The 8,070-nt window shown below is 36.0% G+C and overlaps 1 pseudogene; it reads right to left on the minus strand.

Annotated features, from left to right (window-relative positions):
* On the minus strand, positions 2,448 to 6,165 carry LOC104739801 (annotated as a pseudogene).

Raw genomic sequence — 8,070 nt, forward strand, 5'->3', positions numbered from 1 at the left:
GTGTGTTTGTCGTCCATCTTTCTTCTTTAAACCTCGAAATTTGACTCAAACATCAAATTAAGGTCTTGCGATGTCAATCCTTCTTCCTTAGACCCAAAAATAAAAAATTAATGAAAGAATATCAACTCATCTATAAAATCATACACAAAAATATGTTTTACAGCTCATAAGAAATAAAAAGCACAAATGTAGATAAATAAGATAATTTATGTTTTGCATCAATATTTATAATATTTTAAACTTTTAAAAGGTTTCGAAATATAAAATTTGAACCTTTTAAAAATTTTCAATATTTATAATATTTTAAACTTTTAAAATTTAAAACTTATAATATTTAAAAACTTTTTAAAAGCTAAGAACTTTTAAAAGTTTCAATATTTATAATATTTAAACTTTTAAAATTTTAAATATTAAAATATTTTTTTGAAACTGTTTAAAGTTTTAATTTGATCAAATTAAAAAGCAGATCAAACCAAATAAAACTTTTAAACTTGGACGCCTGATAAATCAAGTTTTCCTGCTCATTCGTTGTTGGAAGCATATTAATCTTATTTATACTGGTTCTGAACCATTGTCTAAAAAATTTCTAGCTGATGTGGAATATTGTACTTAGTTCTTTTATTTCCATAAATTTAAAATTTTCTTTTTTTCTAAAAAAATTCTGTAAATTTAAAAAATGTTAATGAATGATATGTCAAATCATGATAGATTGTTTAAAATAATTCTTAATATAGAAAATTCCAAAAATTGTATAAAATGTTAATAATTGATATGTCAAATTTCTATTCGTTGTTTAAAATCTTATGTGGACGGCCTTAAGAGCTATAGCTCATATTTTTTATTAGTATAGATTATTATCAAATTAACCTATATTTTAATTGAATTTGAAAAATAATCCTTGTTTCTATATTTTAGGAAACTAGCATTTATAGCCAAATAATCTAACGAATCTTATTCACTCTTATTGTCTTATTCCTATTAGACAACCAAAACAGAAAAAAAGAAAGAAACAAAAAAGATTTCATCAAAACTTTTGGTTGGTTTTTGTTTACGAGGCCGTAAACTTGAGCTTCAGCTAGTTTATCTCCGTTGGCTCTATGCCTCTATCCAGTCTAGGTAGATGCACACACATGGTAACAAAAACAGTAAGTACAATATTTGATCTCCGTTGGCTCTATCTAGTCTAGGTAGATGGTTGGTTTTTGTTTTCAGCTAGTTTATCTCCGTTGGCTCTATGCCTCTATCCAGTCTAGGTAGATGCACAAACATGGTAACAAAAACAGTAAGTACAATATTTGATCTCCGTTGGCTCTATCTAGTCTAGGTAGAATGCTCTCAAACAATATAACTCATGCAAATAATTTTGTCTGTACGTGCCGTGAAAATATACCTTAAATCTTTCCTTAAATGTATATATAGTATAGATTACCAAAATAAGAGATAACAATGCCCATAAAATAGTTGAAACCTAATTTTGGAAATATTGCATCTTGTGCCGACCCTTTTCCGGATCATTTTCAGTGAATTCCTTTGAGAGTCATGAATTTGTTACCGCAAGCATCATAACGTAATGTACTTTTTATGTCTAGCTGAAATTCATTTGAGTGAGATTAATGCAAGTTGAAAAAAAAAATGAAACAAAGAATTTTATTCCATCTGAAGTTGTGAAATTCCTACGATTCCTACCCATATAAAAAACCACACACACACATGAGTCGGGCCGGCTTGGACTTGTGTTTGGATAAGTGGGCCTTCGGTAACCAATCATTTTCCCCCACGTTTTTTTTAAAAACTTTCACTACCAGACTTGAACTAGTTCAGGCAATAAAAGTCTTGTTTTTTCACTACCAGACTTGAACTAGTTCAGGCAATAAAAGTCTCCTCTTGATGCACAATTGATACGAATAATTCAAATCTGTATTGATCATGCGATGCGACAATCAAATCTAGTGAATCAACACCGTAAATCATTTTTAAAACGACTTGACAAATTTGATATTGTCCTATATGGCTGGCTATATATATGATATCTCGTTTGTGTCTAGTATTGTAAGCGCATGTATCACACGTGACAAATTCGATGGATCTGGATTCAGCAGTGGACGCCCGGAGGCTTGGATGATTGGATCGAATTATTATCATCTGAAATATATATATACCAATTCTGAAAAAAACTCCTTAAAAATTTCCCAATGTAGATGCTCTAGTGATTGGAAAATACTTACTAGCCAATCAAGGACATGCATGTAAGCTCCAGCTAGTGTTTGTTGGTCCAACACTATATATATATATATATATAAACATTTATATTTTATTTTATTTTGTTATCCGTTAATATAATTTAACACATCGTAACTCATGTTAATTTTATTTTTTTATAACAATTTTACAGAAAATATATTCAATTTGTAAATCAACTATAACTCAACTTAACTCGAACTCAGATATATCTTAAAATAATTTTATTAAATTATGACTGACGACATATATGGGTTAACTATGAGTTACATCTAGAACTCAAGTTAAATTAAACCGTACCATAACAAAATACGATAAACTGCAAACAAAGTAGATAATAAAGATAGGGGAGATATATGAATATAAGATGATCATAGATGAGATAGTGGAAGAAGGAGAGGCTGGAAATCATGGCGGAGAGCAGCTTCCCAGATCGCATGGAGACGGAAGAAGTTGCAAGTGTTGCCGCAGTCATGCTCCTCCCAACCCTCAAGCGCATGCACTATGCCTCCTATTCTCCATGCACTCATCACCCTCCTTCCCAGCCAATTCTATAGTAACCAATACCATTCATTCGCTAGATTATGCACACATGACACATCTATCGACTTATAATATAAGAGCAACGTATTAATTCAAAGCTATATACCTCACACGAGTCGATGTTTTGGGCAGACTTGGGAACAAGCATAGCTGGAGTGGAGTGGTAGAAACAGTCCTTGCGGAGTTTGTCAGGTGGGAACTGAGAAAATGGAATGAAAAGGGTCCCTTCTTTTGCTTTCATCTGCTCTTCTTTCCTTAGTCCATCCCCCACCAACCAAACTGTTGAGGAGTAACAGTTATTGCTTGTGGACAATACCAGATTCTTGTCAGCCCCAGATTTGCTGAGTTTTTTTGTATTCTTCCTCGCAGAACACTACCACCTATAAATATATATATATATATATATACACATCAAATTTTTTATTTATTTTTTACTGAGAAGCTGATATGTGGTTTCTACTTTCACATATATATCCAAATACCTTGACGTCTTTTTCAGATAAAGAAAAGACAACGGCTGAAGCAACCTTTGTGAGATTGGCTCTAAAGACAACTTCCGTGGTCCCTTTTGGAATGCTATTAAATACAACCGCAGCTGCCATGCTGGTTCCATCCACTAGCCTTATCTTCAATTTTGGATTGTTTTGCAGATACAGTTCTCCGTACCCGTTTAGCTCCTCCGTCTCATTAATCGTGAGTTAATTAGTTACTTAATTAGCTAATTATCCGATAGTTATTCATATATAGGATAACTGTGAAGTAGTTAATGAACTTACAGTGTTCATCAAGCCAAGACTCATTACTTTCACACCCTTTTCATCCGCTTCTACGATAGCTGCCTCAATTGTTTTGTTTATGGACTCATGGTGGGGCTGTGATTTATACTGCCGCCACATGTTTATGTGGAAAAAATAGTAGTAAATTTTAGATGAGAAATTCTTAAAGGTATACCCAAGAAAATATACATTTTTTTTTTCATTTTAAGGTTGTTTTGTGTAAAGTGTTATTTTCTTGCTACGTATCTTGTGTGTGAAAATTTGGTTTGCATGAAATCCAACTTATAAAGTAAAGGGTGTGTTATACTTTTAGTACGTTTTTAAAACTTATTTGCTAAGCAATGTAGTATATTCACTACAATTTGTAATTGGAAAAGTAGGGTGTGTGAGAGAGAAGGTAATAGAGATTGAAATGAAAGTGGAGTATAGGGCTTGTGTGTTAGATTACTTAATAACCCCGTCGATGGTTTTGCGGAAGAAAAAAGAGAGAATGAAGGAAGAGGAGAGAAAAGAAGATTTTTTTTTTTTACGCTCAGATTTTTTTTTCTTCTTTTTTGTATTTTCCTTCCATCTAAAAACTAAAATATTAGTTAATGAATTTTTTTAAAAACCAAATTCCAGATATAAAAAAACTATATTTTTTTCTCTATTATTTGATATGCATTTTGTTTGATGAATTTTAAATATAATTTCATATATTAAATTATCTGTACACATTATTAAGAATATAAATGTCTGTACACATTATCAAGTGTACAGAGTTATATATTTCATATATTATATTATCCGTACACATTATTAAAGAGTCCAGATGTCCGTACATATTATCATATGTACAGATATAATATGTTTAATTCGTACACTATTTTAAGTATACAGACATCTGTACACTTAATAAGGTGTACAAACATCTGTACACTTAAAAATAATGTACGAATAATATAATATATTGAAAAAAATATTAAACAAAATTTATATCAAATTGTAAAGAAAAAAATATAGATTTTAATGTTGCTAAGAAGTTTTCTAAAAAAATGTATATTAACAATTATTTGAAAAATCAAGAAAAGGGAAGAAAAGAGGAATAATGACATGAAGGTAATTATGTATGTTAGAGGATGGCAAAAAAGAGAATTGAACAGTTGCAAACAGTGGTCAAGGTATTAATTTGCCAATTATAAATAGTAAACGTATTATTTTTCAAATTAAGTTTTAAAAATGTATGTTTTTTCTTATTACCTCTAAAGTAAACCCGTCGTCTGCCGCAAATATAACTGTTGCGGTGTGTGTATGTAAAATGAAAAATGCTTACGTGAAAGCTAAACTTGGGAAGGAGGTGAGAGTGAAGGGTGAGGTTGCGAAGACGGTTTCGCTCAAAGACAAAGGTGCATGAGGAGAGAGCGAAGGTGAGAACGAAGGAGAAGAGAAGGGTGAAGGGCCACATGGAGTAAGTGAGGTACCATGGGGAACGAGACCACAAGGGGCGAGAGGAGAAGGATGGGAAGCCAAGGTGCATTTGGTAGATGGAGTCGAGTGTGGTAAGGTGAGTGAGGTGGATGAAGTCGGGTGATTCCTCTTCTCTCTCCAACGAATTTTGGTATAAGGAATCGCTGCACTTGTCGGTCGTCCCGTAGATGTAGTCGTAGATTGGCATGAACAGAGAGTAGTTGGTCCTGAACTGAGTATGGTGGAGCGAGTGGAACCTTCAACATAATTTGATGCCCATGTTATGTACTTATATATATGAATTCAAATCATATAAAGTATGTATATAGACTGTTGACGTACGAGGGAGTGTAGCAGAGGAACTTGAGGGGAGGGAATAGGTGGAAGAGACGTTTAGGTAAACACTCGAAATTGCAGTGTCCATAGTTGTTCATGAAGTCAATGTATGTGAAGTATGCAATGACGGTACCAATGGAGAGGACCCCACAAAGGGACGCCGTTACTAGGGGTATGGAGAAGAGTAATGTGTAGGCGATGTGCTCGGCGAAAGGGTGCACCACAGCTGGAAAGTTTGATTAAAGATATTATATGGAATGATGTATATACTATATAGAATAGAAGAAATTGATGGGTGAAGGTACATACACGTGATGGGCTCGGTGACGATGGAGGAGTGGTGGTGAGAATGGTAGCGAGAGTATAGAAAGTGGTGGTGGAGAGCTCTGTGAAACCAGTAGTATAAGAATTCGACGGGACCAGCGTGAAGTAGTGCAATAAGGATGGCTCCGTCTAGTCTCTAGAGGGGCATGCGGGAGCAGCCTGGGAGTTTGCTGTTGAGGAGATACATGTAGAGAGTGTTGAAGATGATTTGGTCGTCCCACGAGCGTTCTCGGTCCACTTGCTCAAACTCAATGGGCTTGTCCACGATCTTCTTCCTTCCCTTGGCCGTCTTCTGACGCGACACGCTGATCCATATCTGACTGTGAACTATTCTCCACAGCATGAGTGCAACTAGCAGCAGACTTGCTAGGTCCTTCTCCTCCTCTTGCGTTGTCACGTACGAATGCATGCTTGCCATCGCTAGCGGGGCCACCAAGAGGTACTTGAAGCTACCAAGGGGACTCCATGGCCATTCCGTAAGAACTCCCGGCCTGGACGCCATCCAAAGGTACTTGAGCTTATAAGTGAAGAAGTTAGTTTGAAGAAGTGCGTTTTCAAGTTAAAGTGTAACAGATATATATAGGGACATCATTGTGTGTTGGCTACTGATGAGGCACTATAAACACATGGTGGTCCGTAACAAAATATTAATATACAATTATCAGAAAAACCAAAGAAGTAGCACATCGTGTGGCCCGGTGGTGGGCTTACTTAAAGTTGATATGTTACAACGCTTACAACGTGTACTAATTGAGGATTTGGACTAGATCAAGATGACAAAACAAATTTCACCATATTTTGCAAAATAACACTTACACAGACAGAGCAAATGTTGAACAGTTATGGTATTATTTTAGGATGACTATTCATCGCTAAATGTTTTAAATTTTTTTGTAAGTTTTGTTGTGGATTGGAAAAAATTAATGGCGATTCTTTTTTTTTTTTTGCTAGTTTGATTTTCCATATACATTTACAAAATTCATCGGAATGCAGGTTCCCTTTACAAAACCTACTTTGTGTTTTAGTCATTAAGATTTTTTTTTTTTTAGTTATCTTATTTTAATATAAACTATTACAACAACAACAAAAAAAGGTATATTATTTATATATATTTTCATGCAACTATGCAAGAGGATATGGAACCGAATGTCAAAAGCAGTAAAGTTAGAGAGTAAATTTGTTTCCTTTTAGTTTTTAGTAAATTCGGGGGCACTTAACAAATGACGCGGATCCTACCAAAATGTGACATTGTATAAAACAAGAGTTTGCCCTAGCTTTTTTCCTCTCTGGCACAACCACCGAGGTTCTCTCCCCCGGCGGCGTCGACTTCGATCGACGTTGATGGGCTTTGGTTTCGTCATCTCCATCCTCTCCTCTGTCTGCTAATGTCGCTCGTATCCTTTTTTATTTTCACTGGAGACCTCCTGAGAATCCAGATCTCAACTCCGGTATCGCATTGTTTTCTTCTTCTCACCATCTCTGCTCCGTCTCCCTCTCTCGGTGAGGTTGCTCGTCTGAGTACCCAGCTGTCTGAGACCATCCATCAACCCCCCGAATGCCCTGGTACCTTTGGAGACTATCTCTCGATCTGGCCTCTTCCACAGTCAACCTCAACATCTCGCCGTTCCTCGGATATATATCCCCTCTCCAAGTGTTTTACTTGGCTGCAGTTGGACGGGAGCTCTGTGTTGACGCTGGAGCCTTTGAAGATCTTGACGAAGAATCCCAAAACCCGGCTTGCTTTGTTCCAACCTCGTTCTCTTTTTGGCCCAGGTCCCAATCTTATCCCGGAACCCTGGTAGATAGTCTACTTTGTCTAGACTATGACTCATCCCTGCACTGGAACCTACTCACACCCGCTTATATTTGCGTCATATCAAGATCAAATTGTTTAGTACTGATGCGTTCTGCTTGGTCAAGATGAGGTTCCCTCGATACCAGACTATTGGTTTCTTATCATTTGATTGAGTACCGTTTGTGTCGAGTTCAGTGTGAATCTAGGTTTGATCTAAACTGCACTCTCTCCCACCCTAGTCAACGATTGGTTTGCTTAGTTGTATCACTAGTTCGAAGACTGCTTATGATCCCTAAGTCACCATTGCTGCTAGAATGGTACAAGAGCCTTTTGAAAACCGTGTTATCGGATCTCCTAGGAATGTTATCTCTGACGGAGACAGTTTGGTGAAGTTAGGCATTATGATCCCACCTCCTCAGAGTTGGGGTTACCGAGCCTTCACCAACCTCCTATTTCCACCTCGCCGGATTGCAAAGATCTCAAAACCGCAAATCATCTACTTTATGAAGCCCCCTCATAGAAACTTGAAGAGCAGTGGCATTATGACCCCTACTCCATGGAGCAGTGGTTACCACAAGCTCTTTAAGCTCTTCTCACTCAACCTTGGACCTG

This window comes from Camelina sativa, chromosome 14 (genome assembly GCF_000633955.1).
Source record: "Camelina sativa cultivar DH55 chromosome 14, Cs, whole genome shotgun sequence".
Taxonomy (NCBI): domain Eukaryota; kingdom Viridiplantae; phylum Streptophyta; class Magnoliopsida; order Brassicales; family Brassicaceae; genus Camelina; species Camelina sativa.